The sequence below is a fragment of the Tenrec ecaudatus genome, chromosome 3 (genome assembly GCF_050624435.1).
Source record: "Tenrec ecaudatus isolate mTenEca1 chromosome 3, mTenEca1.hap1, whole genome shotgun sequence".
Classification (NCBI taxonomy): domain Eukaryota; kingdom Metazoa; phylum Chordata; class Mammalia; order Afrosoricida; family Tenrecidae; genus Tenrec; species Tenrec ecaudatus.
Window position 1 is genome coordinate 845,820 of NC_134532.1, and position 13,798 is coordinate 859,617.

Below are 13,798 nucleotides of genomic sequence, written 5' to 3' on the forward strand. Positions count from 1 at the left end.
TATAAATTAAAATAAAGATGAGATCTCATCGTGAACCCATGATGATAGCCAAATAATGTTCAGTTTTGATAGTGTCCCAGGGTGTCCTTTAGACAGCGTCAGCCATGCAAGAAATATCTCAGCAGTCAGCAATCGCCATTCTCAGGAATCTGCCAGGTCTCCTTGACGTTTTGGATAACTTCCGTAACAGGAGGGGGTCGCGTCACATATCAGCTTCTCTCCTTTCTTCTGGGCCTTGCTGGCAGAAGAGAAATCCACCTATATATCTCCTTTGTCTGTGAAAAATATAAACAAATAGCCCCTCTCTCTGGGGAGTCATGAACCTGAAAAAGGAATTATGATGAATAGTGGGTGTCTTCCCCATCTCTTCCCTGTCCATCTTTCTCCAAACATGGTTGCGTCCTTCTAAGGAGAGGCCCACAGCTTTCTTCTGTAAAAACAGAATTGCATAGCCTTTTCTCCAGGTGAATGGACCTGGATTCCAAGCGCGGTTTCCATCGTCTTCGGATTTCTTAGGATTAATTTTCTCTGTAGAATTGAAACCGTGTTTCTCTGCCCTCATTTTGTCACGCACTTTTAGTAAGGAGAAAAAAAAATTTGGCTAAAATCACTAAATGAAATTTGTCACTCACGATATTCGTCTTTTCCCCCTTCTGTTTTACCCATGCAAATATTAAAATATTGCTAGCACTCTCCGTACCTGGCTAGGTCTTGAGCCAGTGAAACTACTTGTTAGATAGCCTCCATTGTTAAGTGAATCTTGGCTTTCGGCTCTCAGAGAATTAAGAGAGCTAAATTGAGAGAACTTCTTACCATACTTTGAAAGACTGAAAGAATTTTTAAGAGATTTTGTTCAGCTGTTCTTTAAGTAATTTACCAAACAGACATTTTTTTCTCTCTCCAAGTTTACCAATAAGGTTGTAGGCTCAATTAAGCCGCTTTGCCCTTCAGGCTTCTTACACTGTATGATTTTACAATCTTGCAATCGTCTCTCTTGGTTAACTTCACTCATTCCTTCCATGCTGGATGTAGAGGAAGTTCACGGGAGGGTCTTAGGCCCTCCTGAATGCCCTAAAGAAATGACCCTGTATCCAAAGTTTAAAACCATTTTCCCTTCAATCTCTAATTCCGTGGGAGGTGTTTGGGTGGGGGTGGGGGGCGTGGGGGTGGTAAGCGCTGTCGTTTCCCCACAACAGCATTCCCAAAGACCCCTTGATTTAAAGGGTGGTCAGACTTCTCAAGTACTCTTTCCTGATAGACATACAATTTTACTCTAGGAAAGCAAGGAAGCCAAAATTGGCTTAAGCGATCTTCTTTTATAAACCATGATATATCAGAATTCATCACTGCCTTAACTTTTTCATAATCTCGTTCAATAATTCCAGCAACCGCCAGAACACCTTGAGGATTTACATTAGACTTTCCTAATCGACATCCTAGAGTTCTTTGAGGTAGCGAACCCCAATTACTGCTCTTAACAATTTCTGATATAATCACAGCTTTTGGCTTTACTTCACAACTCTGATCGACTCCAGTATCAATTTGAATTTCTTGAGTACTCAGGTTAAAACTTCCTGATAAAAACTGTATTACTCTTTCAAGAAGAGGCTCCTGTTCTTTAGCATCAGCAAACTGCTGTGGGGGCTCCTGAGCCTTCTCTTGGTTAATCAAGGTTATAGCAGCCAGAACAGGGGCTGGGGTTCTGCAAGTTTGGCTAGGTCTGGTCTCCTGCTGTGAGATTGGGGGATGCCTGCAGTTTCTCTTGAAGATGTTTGCTCGGGCCGGCAGACACCTTGCCTCCCATGTTCTGCTGGGTGGGGTCTGTATCAAGCTCCTTCCTCTATTACCTGCGCCCCGCTGCCCGTTTCTTGGCTTGGCATTACTTCCAGGTAAATGGCCTCAATTGCTAAACTTTGAATGACCACCCTCTGCCCAGTGACTACCTCTCTCGCAGCAGGGGCAGAGTCCAGTTGCCTCGGACTCTCTCCCTGGATCTTCTCCGCTGTGAAGAGTCCTGTTCTTTTGCGACATCCGCCTGCAGTCTCTCTGGTAATGTCCCTCGGCTCCAGGAGGGCGTGGTCACGTGCGGAGGTTGGCGTGGTCACGTGCACTCGTGTCTGTGGTCTGGTACGCAGGTGGGCGTGGTCCCGGTCGCAGGTGTCTGTGGGTAGGTGCACAGGCGAGCATGGTAAAGTGCGCAGGTGGGCGCGGTCACGAGCAGAACGGACGTGGTCAGGAGCGGAGTTTGGCGTGGTCACGTGCGCTTCTGTCTGTGGTCAGGTACGCAGGTGGGCGTGGTCACGGTCGCAGGTGTCTGTGGGTAGGTGCACAGGTGAGCATGGTAAAGTGTGCAGGTGGGCGTGGTCACGTGCAGAAGCCGGCGTGGTCACGTGCGGAGGCGGGCGTGGTCCCAGTCGCGGGTGGGCGTGGCCCCAGTTGTGGCTGAGCAAGGCCACACGCGGGTGGGCGTGTCCACGAGTACGTGTGGGCGTGGTCGTGTGCGCGGGTGGGCGTGGCCGTCCCCCCTTTACCCTGAACACTTTATAGTTTATAAAGAATTATTTTATCTTACCTTACACTGCCCGGCGTCTCCGCTCACCCACCTTCCCATTGCCCATCTCCCAGAGAGGAGGTTCCCCACAGATCCCCAAGATCGCTTTTCTCTTTCTACACCCCCTTGCCTCCAGGTGTCGCCACTCCCACGGCTGGTCCTGAGGGGTTCATCCGTCGTAGGGCGTGACCAAGGCCAAGGTAACTGAGAGGAATTACTGAAATCAGAGTGAAACTGAACATGGTATAGGTTGTAACTCTCCATGGGAGCACAAAGCCTCATTTTTCTTGCATGAAAGGTTGGAGAGTTTGAACCGCTGACCTTGTGCTTCACAGTGCAATGTGCTAAATCAGCTAATGAAAAATTTACAGTTCATAATTATCTGATCGGCAATTACTTGGTGGAAGAGAAAAAAAAGCGAGAGGATAAAGCTGGAAGAGAATGAATTGTGGTTAAAATAACCAAAACAAAGCAAAAAAAAATCTCTCCTACAAACTCACAACCATCAAGTTGATTCAGACTCCTAGTGATCTTGTAGAACAGAGCAGGACTTCCCTCTTTTTCCCAGACTATACAAAATCTTCAGAGAGACAGAGCTTCACCAGATGGAATGCAAAGAAACCAAACTGACTAAAAAGACACCATGGAGAAGCTCAATATCAGCACCTTAAATGAAGGCAGGGGCTTAGTGTAATGCATCAGTTGCTTATGAGCATGTTCAAATTTAAGTTGAAGAAGAAGAAAACAAACCCAAACCCACGAGAGTCCAAATACAACAGGTATATCTCACTTAAATTTCTCACAAAAATAAATTTCATTCATTGAACACTAATGACAGAAGACCAAATGATCTGTGCAATGATACCAGATGAGAAAACTATTATAAAAGACAGAAAAAAATATATCAAAATGGATGTCAAAAGGGATTCTTTAACCTAGTCTTGACTACACCATAGCTCAAACATGAGTAAGAAATGATGACACTCTAGCTCAAAAGCAATAAAGCACACAGGGAAGAAGCACACCAGCCTGGGTGATCACACGGTACCAAAGGGACCAGGTATAAGGTATCTTGCAACCAAAAAAAGGATATCTATATGTGTGTGTGTGTGTGTGTGTGTGTGTACGTATATATATATGCCATAGTGAATGAATGGGGAAGTGCAGAATGGAGACCCAAGGCCCATTTGTCGGCCACTGGAGATCCCCTCATAGAGGGGTTTAGGAGAGGAGATGGGTCAGTCAGGGTGTGATGTAGTAGCGATGAAGAACACAGATTTCCCCCAGATCCTGGATGCTTCCTCCCCCCAACTACCATGATCCGAATTCTACCTTGCAAGACAGGATGGGGCAGAGATTGTACACTGGTGCATATGGGAGCTGGAGGCACAGGGAATCCAGGGTGGATGATAGCTTCAGGACCAGGGGTGTAGGGGCGGTGTTGGGAGAGTGGAGGGTTAGTGGGTTGGAAAGAGGGAACTGATGACAGGGATCCACATGTGCCCTCCTCCCTGGGAGAGGGACGGCACGGAAGGGGGTGAAGGGAGACTCCGGATAGGGCAAGATATGACAAAATAACAATCTATAAATTATCAAGGGCCCGGCAGGGAGGGAGAAAACAAAAGAGGACCTGATGCAAAGGGTTTAAGTGGTGAGCAAATACTTTGAAAATGATTAGGGCAAAGAATGTATGGATGTGCTTTATACAATTGATGTATGTATATGTATGCATTGTGATAAGAGTTGTATGAGGCTCTAATAAAATGTAATAAATAAAGATTTTTTTAAAAATGAAAGAAAAGAGGTGAACAGAAAATTTCAAAGGACAACATATGAAGACAAAATAAAGTACTAGAGTGAAATGTGCAAATAGCTGGTGTTGGAAAGCCCAACATGAAGAATATGCACACCATTTATCAACCTGAGAAAATGAAAAAAGTAGTGAAAGCCTCACCTTTCAATATGGAAAGCGTTTCAGGGGCAAAATTCTACTGGCAAAGCCTTGCGATTATATGGATCATTAAAAAAAAACTACAGATAGCTTTGAGAAGAACGATAATTCCACACACTTCGTTGTCGTCATGCGGGAGCTTTCCATTAATTGAGACAGCTGTGTGTTTCTGAACTGAACAAGAAAATACTGCATGGTTAATTTTGTGTATTAAATTTTGAAAGGTATACATCATGGTTGAATCCTCTCACCATCGTTAATTAATCTGTATACTGAGCAAATCCTCAGAGACGCTGGCTTATATGAAGAAAAATGTGGCATCAGGACTGGAAGAAGGCTTATTAACAACCGTCCATATGCAGATGACAAAACTGACTCGCTGAAATAAGGAGGATCTGAAACACTTGCTGATGAGAATCATGGATTTTCGGCTTCAATGTGGATTACTCCAGTAGTTTTGGAAATGTAGAAGAAATGGATTGATATCTTGAGATACACAATACACCCAAATCGATGCAGAAAATATGGAAAAATAACAGATCAATAACAAAATATTAAATAGAATAGGTTATGAAGAAAGTTCCAACCAAGAAAAGCCCAGGACCAGATGGCTTCAAAGGGGAATTCTACCAGTTATTCAGGGAAGAGTTATCACCAAATCTACACAGACTACTCCCGAATATAGAAAAGGGAAGCACACTCTGAAAGACATTCTATGAATGGAGGGTAACACCGATCCAGAAACTAGGCCAAGACCCCACAAATACAGAACACTATAGACCAATATACCTCATCAACATAGACTCTAAACTTCTCTGTAAAATGTTGTCAAATAAAATCCAAGGGCTTTTTTTTTTTTTTTAATGGAAAAAACTCCACCATAGTCTTGTGGGATTCAGATCAGGGACAAAAAATGTTGGTTCAACATTTGAAAAAGAATTAATGTAATACACCAAAGAAAAAGACAATGTGTAAGAATACATGATAATAACAATAAATACCGAAAAAGCATTTGAAAATATGCAATGGGCGTTTCTGCTATAAAAAACACCCTGGGGAATAGGGATAGAGAGAAATTCATGAACATAATAAAGCATAAAGCCATATATACTAAAAAATAAAGGTCAAAATCATGCGCAATGAGAAAAATATTGAAAACATTTCCCTTCAGAACCAGAACCAAACAAGACTGTCCACATCACAACTCTTATTTAACACTACTCTTTTGGCCCGAAGGCTTAGCCAGAACAATTAAAAAAGAATTAAGCCATTAAAAAATCAATGGAAAAGAATTGGGCCAAAAACATGAAGTAAAACTCATAACTATTTATAGATGATGTGATTTCTTATATAAAAAGAAACATGAAGTCTCCAAAAAGATGGCTGGAATGAATGGAGGTATTTTGGAAAACCCGTGAGATTAATAAGTAAAAATATATTGGATTTCTGTATACTAGTCAAGAGAGCTCTGAAAAGGTTATTAAAAAGCAATACCACTTATCAAAGTTATACAAAGATGAATTACTTCGTGAGAAACCTAATTAAAGAAACAAATGACTATCCAAAGTAAACTAGGGGACTTTATTACCAGAAACCAAGAGACCTCCACAAATGCCAAAGCATCCAATGTTCATGGATATGATGACTTATCATTGTGAAAATATCAATGCTACCCAGAGATTTTTATAAACACAATGCAATTGCAATGCAAATCCCAATGTCATTCTTTGTGAAGTGGAAAAAATAATACCGACGTCATTTGGAGATATCAGAGACCTAGGATAAGCAAAGAACTCCTTAGAGGGAACAACACAGAAAGTCTTACGCTACCTAAATCAACACCTATGACAACCACATTACTCAAAACAGGCTTGTAATGGTGTAATGATAGATGCATAGACTAATGTACCAGGAAAAAAATACCCACAGATATAAACCCATCCAAATTCAGGCAAGTGATCTTTGACAAAGGACCAAATCCATGAAAGTGTTATGTGACAGCCTCTTCAACAAATGGGGCTGGAGAAATTGGATCTCCAGCTCCATGTAGCAGAGGACCCCTCCCTAATCCAAGTCACACAAATGAACTCAAGATGGATTAAGGACAGGCGTTCAAACTCCAGCGCTATGTGGATCATCAATGAGAACACTGGGAAAACCTTCACAGTTCTATTACAGGGCATACACAGACTACCAAATATAATATAAAGGAAAGCGCACAAAGTGGAAGACAAAATAGATAACCGAGACCTACTGAAAATAAGTTACACACATTAAGACTTTACCAAAAGAGTAAAATGAGAGACCAATGTCCTGGGAATAAATCTTGAGCAAAGACACAACAAACAAGGTCCGGATTACTAAAATCTATACAATTGTGTAACACCTCAATAAGGGGGGAAATCCAATCCAAAAGTGGGCAAAAGACATAGTACACCAAAGATGACACTCACGTGGCTCACAAACACATGTCAAAATGCTAATAGTGATCACTAATCATCTGAGAGATATAAATTAAAATAAAGATGAGATCTCACCGTGAACCCATGATGATAGCCAAATAATGTTCAGTTTTGATAGTGTCCCAGGGTGTCCTTTAGACAGCGTCAGCCATGCAAGAAATATCTCAGCAGTCAGCAATCGCCATTCTCAGGAATCTGCCAGGTCTCCTTGACGTTTTGGATAACTTCCGTAACAGGAGGGGGTCGCGTCACATATCAGCTTCTCTCCTTTCTTCTGGGCCTTGCTGGCAGAAGAGAAATCCACCTATATATCTCCTTTGTCTGTGAAAAATATAAACAAATAGCCCCTCTCTCTGGGGAGTCATGAACCTGAAAAAGGAATTATGATGAATAGTGGGTGTCTTCCCCATCTCTTCCCTGTCCATCTTTCTCCAAACATGGTTGCGTCCTTCTAAGGAGAGGCCCACAGCTTTCTTCTGTAAAAACAGAATTGCATAGCCTTTTCTCCAGGTGAATGGACCTGGATTCCAAGCGCGGTTTCCATCGTCTTCGGATTTCTTAGGATTAATTTTCTCTGTAGAATTGAAACCGTGTTTCTCTGCCCTCATTTTGTCACGCACTTTTAGTAAGGAGAAAAAAAAATTTGGCTAAAATCACTAAATGAAATTTGTCACTCACGATATTCGTCTTTTCCCCCTTCTGTTTTACCCATGCAAATATTAAAATATTGCTAGCACTCTCCGTACCTGGCTAGGTCTTGAGCCAGTGAAACTACTTGTTAGATAGCCTCCATTGTTAAGTGAATCTTGGCTTTCGGCTCTCAGAGAATTAAGAGAGCTAAATTGAGAGAACTTCTTACCATACTTTGAAAGACTGAAAGAATTTTTAAGAGATTTTGTTCAGCTGTTCTTTAAGTAATTTACCAAACAGACATTTTTTTCTCTCTCCAAGTTTACCAATAAGGTTGTAGGCTCAATTAAGCCGCTTTGCCCTTCAGGCTTCTTACACTGTATGGTTTTACAATCTTGCAATCGTCTCTCTTGGTTAACTTCACTCATTCCTTCCATGCTGGATGTAGAGGAAGTTCACGGGAGGGTCTTAGGCCCTCCTGAATGCCCTAAAGAAATGACCCTGTATCCAAAGTTTAAAACCATTTTCCCTTCAATCTCTAATTCCGTGGGAGGTGTTTGGGTGGGGGTGGGGGGCGTGGGGGTGGTAAGCGCTGTCGTTTCCCCACAACAGCATTCCCAAAGACCCCTTGATTTAAAGGGTGGTCAGACTTCTCAAGTACTCTTTCCTGATAGACATACAATTTTACTCTAGGAAAGCAAGGAAGCCAAAATTGGCTTAAGCGATCTTCTTTTATAAACCATGATATATCAGAATTCATCACTGCCTTAACTTTTTCATAATCTCGTTCAATAATTCCAGCAACCGCCAGAACACCTTGAGGATTTACATTAGACTTTCCTAATCGACATCCTAGAGTTCTTTGAGGTAGCGAACCCCAATTACTGCTCTTAACAATTTCTGATATAATCACAGCTTTTGGCTTTACTTCACAACTCTGATCGACTCCAGTATCAATTTGAATTTCTTGAGTACTCAGGTTAAAACTTCCTGATAAAAACTGTATTACTCTTTCAAGAAGAGGCTCCTGTTCTTTAGCATCAGCAAACTGCTGTGGGGGCTCCTGAGCCTTCTCTTGGTTAATCAAGGTTATAGCAGCCAGAACAGGGGCTGGGGTTCTGCAAGTTTGGCTAGGTTTGGTCTCCTGCTGTGAGATTGAAGGATGCCTGCAGCTTCTCTTGAAGATCTTTGCTCGGGCCGGCAGACACCTTGCCTCCCATGTTCTGCTGGGTGGGGTCTGTATCAAGCTCCTTCCTCTATTACCTGCGCCCTGCTGCCCGTTTCTTGGCTTGGCGTTACTTCCAGGTAAATGGCCTCAATTGCTAAACTTTGAATGACCACCCTCTGCCCAGTAACTACCTCTCTCGCAGCAGGGGCAGAGTCCAGTTGCCTCGGACTCTCTCCCTGGATCTTCTCCGCTGTGAAGCGTCCTGTTCTTTTGCGACATCCGCCTGCAGTCTCTCTGGTAATGTCCCTCGGCTCCAGGTGGGCGTGGTCACGTGCGGAGGTTGGCGTGGTCACGTGCACTCGTGTCTGTGGTCTGGTACGCAGGTGGGCGTGGTCCCGGTCGCAGGTGTCTGTGGGTAGGTGCACAGGCGAGCATGGTAAAGTGCGCAGGTGGGCGCGGTCACGAGCAGAACGGACGTGGTCAGGAGCGGAGGTTGGCGTGGTCACGTGCGCTTCTGTCTGTGGTCAGGTACGCAGGTGGGCGTGGTCACGGTCGCAGGTGTCTGTGGGTAGGTGCACAGGAGAGCATGGTAAAGTGTGCAGGTGGGCGTGGTCAATTGCAGAAGCCGGCGTGGTCAGGTGCGGAGGCGGGCGTGGTCCCAGTTGCGGGTGGGCGTGGCCCCAGTTGTGGCTGAGCAAGGCCACACGCGGGTGGGCGTGTCCACGAGTACGTGTGGGCGTGGTCGTGTGCGCAGGTGGGCGTGGCCGTCCCCCCTTTACCCTGAACACTTTATAGTTTATAAAGAATTATTTTATCTTACCTTACACTGCCCGGCGTCTCCGCTCACCCACCTTCCCATTGCCCATCTCCCAGAGAGGAGGTTCCCCACAGATCCCCAAGATCGCTTTTCTCTTTCTACACCCCCTTGCCTCCAGGTGTCGCCACTCCCACGGCTGGTCCTGAGGGGTTCATCCGTCGTAGGGCGTGACCAAGGCCAAGGTAACTGAGAGGAATTACTGAAATCAGAGTGAAACTGAACATGGTATAGGTTGTAACTCTCCATGGGAGCACAAAGCCTCATTTTTCTTGCATGAAGGGTTGGAGAGTTTGAACCGCTGACCTTGTGCTTCACAGTGCAATGTGCTAAATCAGCTAATGAAAAATTTACGGTTCATAATTATCTGATCGGCAATTACTTGGTGGAAGAGAAAAAAAAGCGAGAGGATAAAGCTGGAAGAGAATGAATTGTGGTTAAAATAACCAAAACAAAGCAAAAAAAAAATCTCTCCTACAAACTCACAACCATCAAGTTGATTCAGACTCCTAGTGATCTTGTAGAACAGAGCAGGACTTCCCTCTTTTTCCCAGACTATACAAAATCTTCAGAGGGACAGAGCTTCACCAGATGGAATGCAAAGAAACCAAACTGACTAAAAAGACACCATGGAGAAGCTCAATATCAGCACCTTAAATGAAGGCAGGGGCTTAGTGTAATGCATCAGTTGCTTATGAGCATGTTCAAATTTAAGTTGAAGAAGAAGAAAACAAACCCAAACCCACGAGAGTCCAAATACAACAGGTATATCTCACTTAAATTTCTCACAAAAATAAATTTCATTCATTGAACACTAATGACAGAAGACCAAATGATCTGTGCAATGATACCAGATGAGAAAACTATTATAAAAGATAGAAAAAAAAATATCAAAATGGATGTCAAAAGGGATTCTTTAACCTAGTCTTGACTACACCATAGCTAAAACATGAGTAAGAAATGATGACACTCTAGCTCAAAAGCAATAAAGCACACAGGGAAGAAGCACACCAGCCTGGGCGATCACACGGTACCAAAGGGACCAGGTATAAGGTATCATGCAACCAAAAAAAGGATATCTATATGTGTGTGTGTGTGTGTGTGTGTGTGTGTGTGTGTACGTATATATATATGCCATAGTGAATGAATGGGGAAGTGCAGAATGGAGACCCAAGGCCCATTTGTCGGCCACTGGAGATCCCCTCATAGAGGGGTTTAGGAGAGGAGATGGGTCAGTCAGGGTGTGATGTAGTACCGATGAAGAACACAGATTTCCAGATCCTGGATGCTTCCTCCCCCCAACTACCATGATCCGAATTCTACCTTGCAAGACAGGATGGGGCAGAGATTGTACACTGGTGCATATGGGAGCTGGAGACACAGGGAATCCAGGGTGGATGATAGCTTCAGGACCAGGGGTGTAGGGGCGGTGTTGGGAGAGTGGAGGGTTAGTGGGTTGGAAAGAGGGAACTGATGACAGGGATCCACATGTGCCCTCCTCCCTGGGAGAGGGACGGCACGGAAGGGGGTGAAGGGAGACTCCGGATAGGGCAAGATATGACAAAATAACAATCTATAAATTATCAAGGGCCCGGAAGGGAGGGAGAAAACAAAAGAGGACCTGATGTAAAGGGTTTAAGTGGTGAGCAAATACTTTGAAAATGATTAGGGCAAAGAATGTATGGATGTGCTTTATACAATTGATGTATGTATATGTATGCATTGTGATAAGAGTTGTATGAGGCCCTAATAAAATGTAATAAATAAAGATTTTTTAAAAAATGAAAGAAAAGAGGTGAACAGAAAATTTCAAAGGACAACATATGAAGACAAAATAAAGTACTAGAGTGAAATGTGCAAATAGCTGGTGTTGGAAAGCCCAACATGAAGAATATGCACACCATTTATCAACCTGAGAAAATGAAAAAAGTAGTGAAAGCCTCACCTTTCAATATGGAAAGCGTTTCAGGGGCAAAATTCTACTGGCAAAGCCTTGCGATTATATGGATCATTAAAAAAAACTACAGATAGCTTTGAGAAGAACGATAATTCCACACACTTCGTTGTCGTCATGCGGGAGCTTTCCATTAATTGAGACAGCTGTGTGTTTCTGAACTGAACAAGAAAATACTGCATGGTTAATTTTGTGTATTAAATTTTGAAAGGTATACATCATGGTTGAATCCTCTCACCATCGTTAATTAATCTGTATACTGAGCAAATCCTCAGAGACGCTGGCTTATATGAAGAAAAATGTGGCATCAGGACTGGAAGAAGGCTTATTAACAACCGTCCATATGCAGATGACAAAACTGACTCGCTGAAATAAGGAGGATCTGAAACACTTGCTGATGAGAATCATGGATTTTCGGCTTCAATGTGGATTACTCCAGTAGTTTTGGAAATGTAGAAGAAATGGATTGATATCTTGAGATACACAATACACCCAAATCGATGCAGAAAATATGGAAAAATAACAGATCAATAACAAAATATTAAATAGAATAGGTTATGAAGAAAGTTCCAACCAAGAAAAGCCCAGGACCAGGAGGCTTCTAAGGGGAGTTCTACCAGTTATTCAGGGAAGAGTTATCACCAAATCTACACAGACTACTCCCGAATATAGAAAAGGGAAGCACACTCTGAAAGACATTCTATGAATGGAGGGTAACACCGATCCAGAAACTAGGCCAAGACCCCACAAATACAGAACACTATAGACCAATATACCTCATCAACATAGACTCTAAACTTCTCTGTAAAATGTTGGCAAATAAAATCCAAGGGCTTTTTTTTTTTTTAATGGAAAAAACTCCACCATAGTCTTGTGGGATTCAGATCAGGGACAAAAAATGTTGGTTCAACATTTGAAAAAGAATTAATGTAATACACCAAAGAAAAAGACAATGTGTAAGAATACATGATAATAACAATAAATACCGAAAAAGCATTTGAAAATATGCAATGGGCATTTCTGCTATAAAAAACACCCTGGGGAATAGGGATAGAGAGAAATTCATGAACATAATAAAGCATAAAGCCATATATACTAAAAAATAAGGGTCAAAATCATGCGCAATGAGAAAAATATTAAAAACATTTCCCTTCAGAACCAGAACCAAACAAGACTGTCCACATCACTACTCTTATTTAACACTACTCTTTTGGCCCGAAGGCTTAGCCAGAACAATTAAAAAAGAATTAAGCCATTAAAAAATCAATGGAAAAGAATTGGGCCAAAAACATGAAGTAAAACTCATAACTATTTATAGATGATGTGATTTCTTATATAAAAAGAAACATGAAGTCTCCAAAAAGATGGCTGGAATGAATGGAGGTATTTTGGAAAACCCGTGAGATTAATAAGTAAAAATATATTGGATTTCTGTATACTAGTCAAGAGAGCTCTGAAAAGGTTATTAAAAAGCAATACCACTTATCAAAGTTATACAAAGATGAATTACTTCGTGACAAACCTAATTAAAGAAACAAATGACTATCCAAAGTAAACTAGGGGACTTTATTACCAGAAACCAAGAGACCTCCACAAATGCCAAAGCATCCAATGTTCATGGATATGATGACTTATCATTGTGAAAATATCAATGCTACCCAGAGATTTTTATAAACACAATGCAATTGCAATGCAAATCCCAATGTCATTCTTTGTGAAGTGGAAAAAATAATACCGACGTCATTTGGAGATATCAGAGACCTAGGATAAGCAAAGAACTCCTTAGAGGGAACAACACAGAAAGTCTTACGCTACCTAAATCAACACCTATGACAACCACATTACTCAAAACAGGCTTGTAATGGTGTAATGATAGATGCATAGACTAATGTACCAGGAAAAAAATACCCACAGATATAAACCCATCCAAATTCAGGCAAGTGATCTTTGACAAAGGACCAAATCCATGAAAGTGTTATGTGACAGCCTCTTCAACAAATGGGGCTGGAGAAATTGGATCTCCAGCTCCATGTAGCAGAGGACCCCTCCCTAATCCAAGTCACACAAATGAACTCAAGATGGATTAAGGACAGGCGTTCAAACTCCAGCGCTATGTGGATCATCAATGAGAACACTGGGAAAACCTTCACAGTTCTATTACAGGGCATACACAGACTACCAAATATAATATAAAGGAAAGCGCACAAAGTGGAAGACAAAATAGATAACCGAGACCTACTGAAAATAAGTTACACACATTAAGACTTT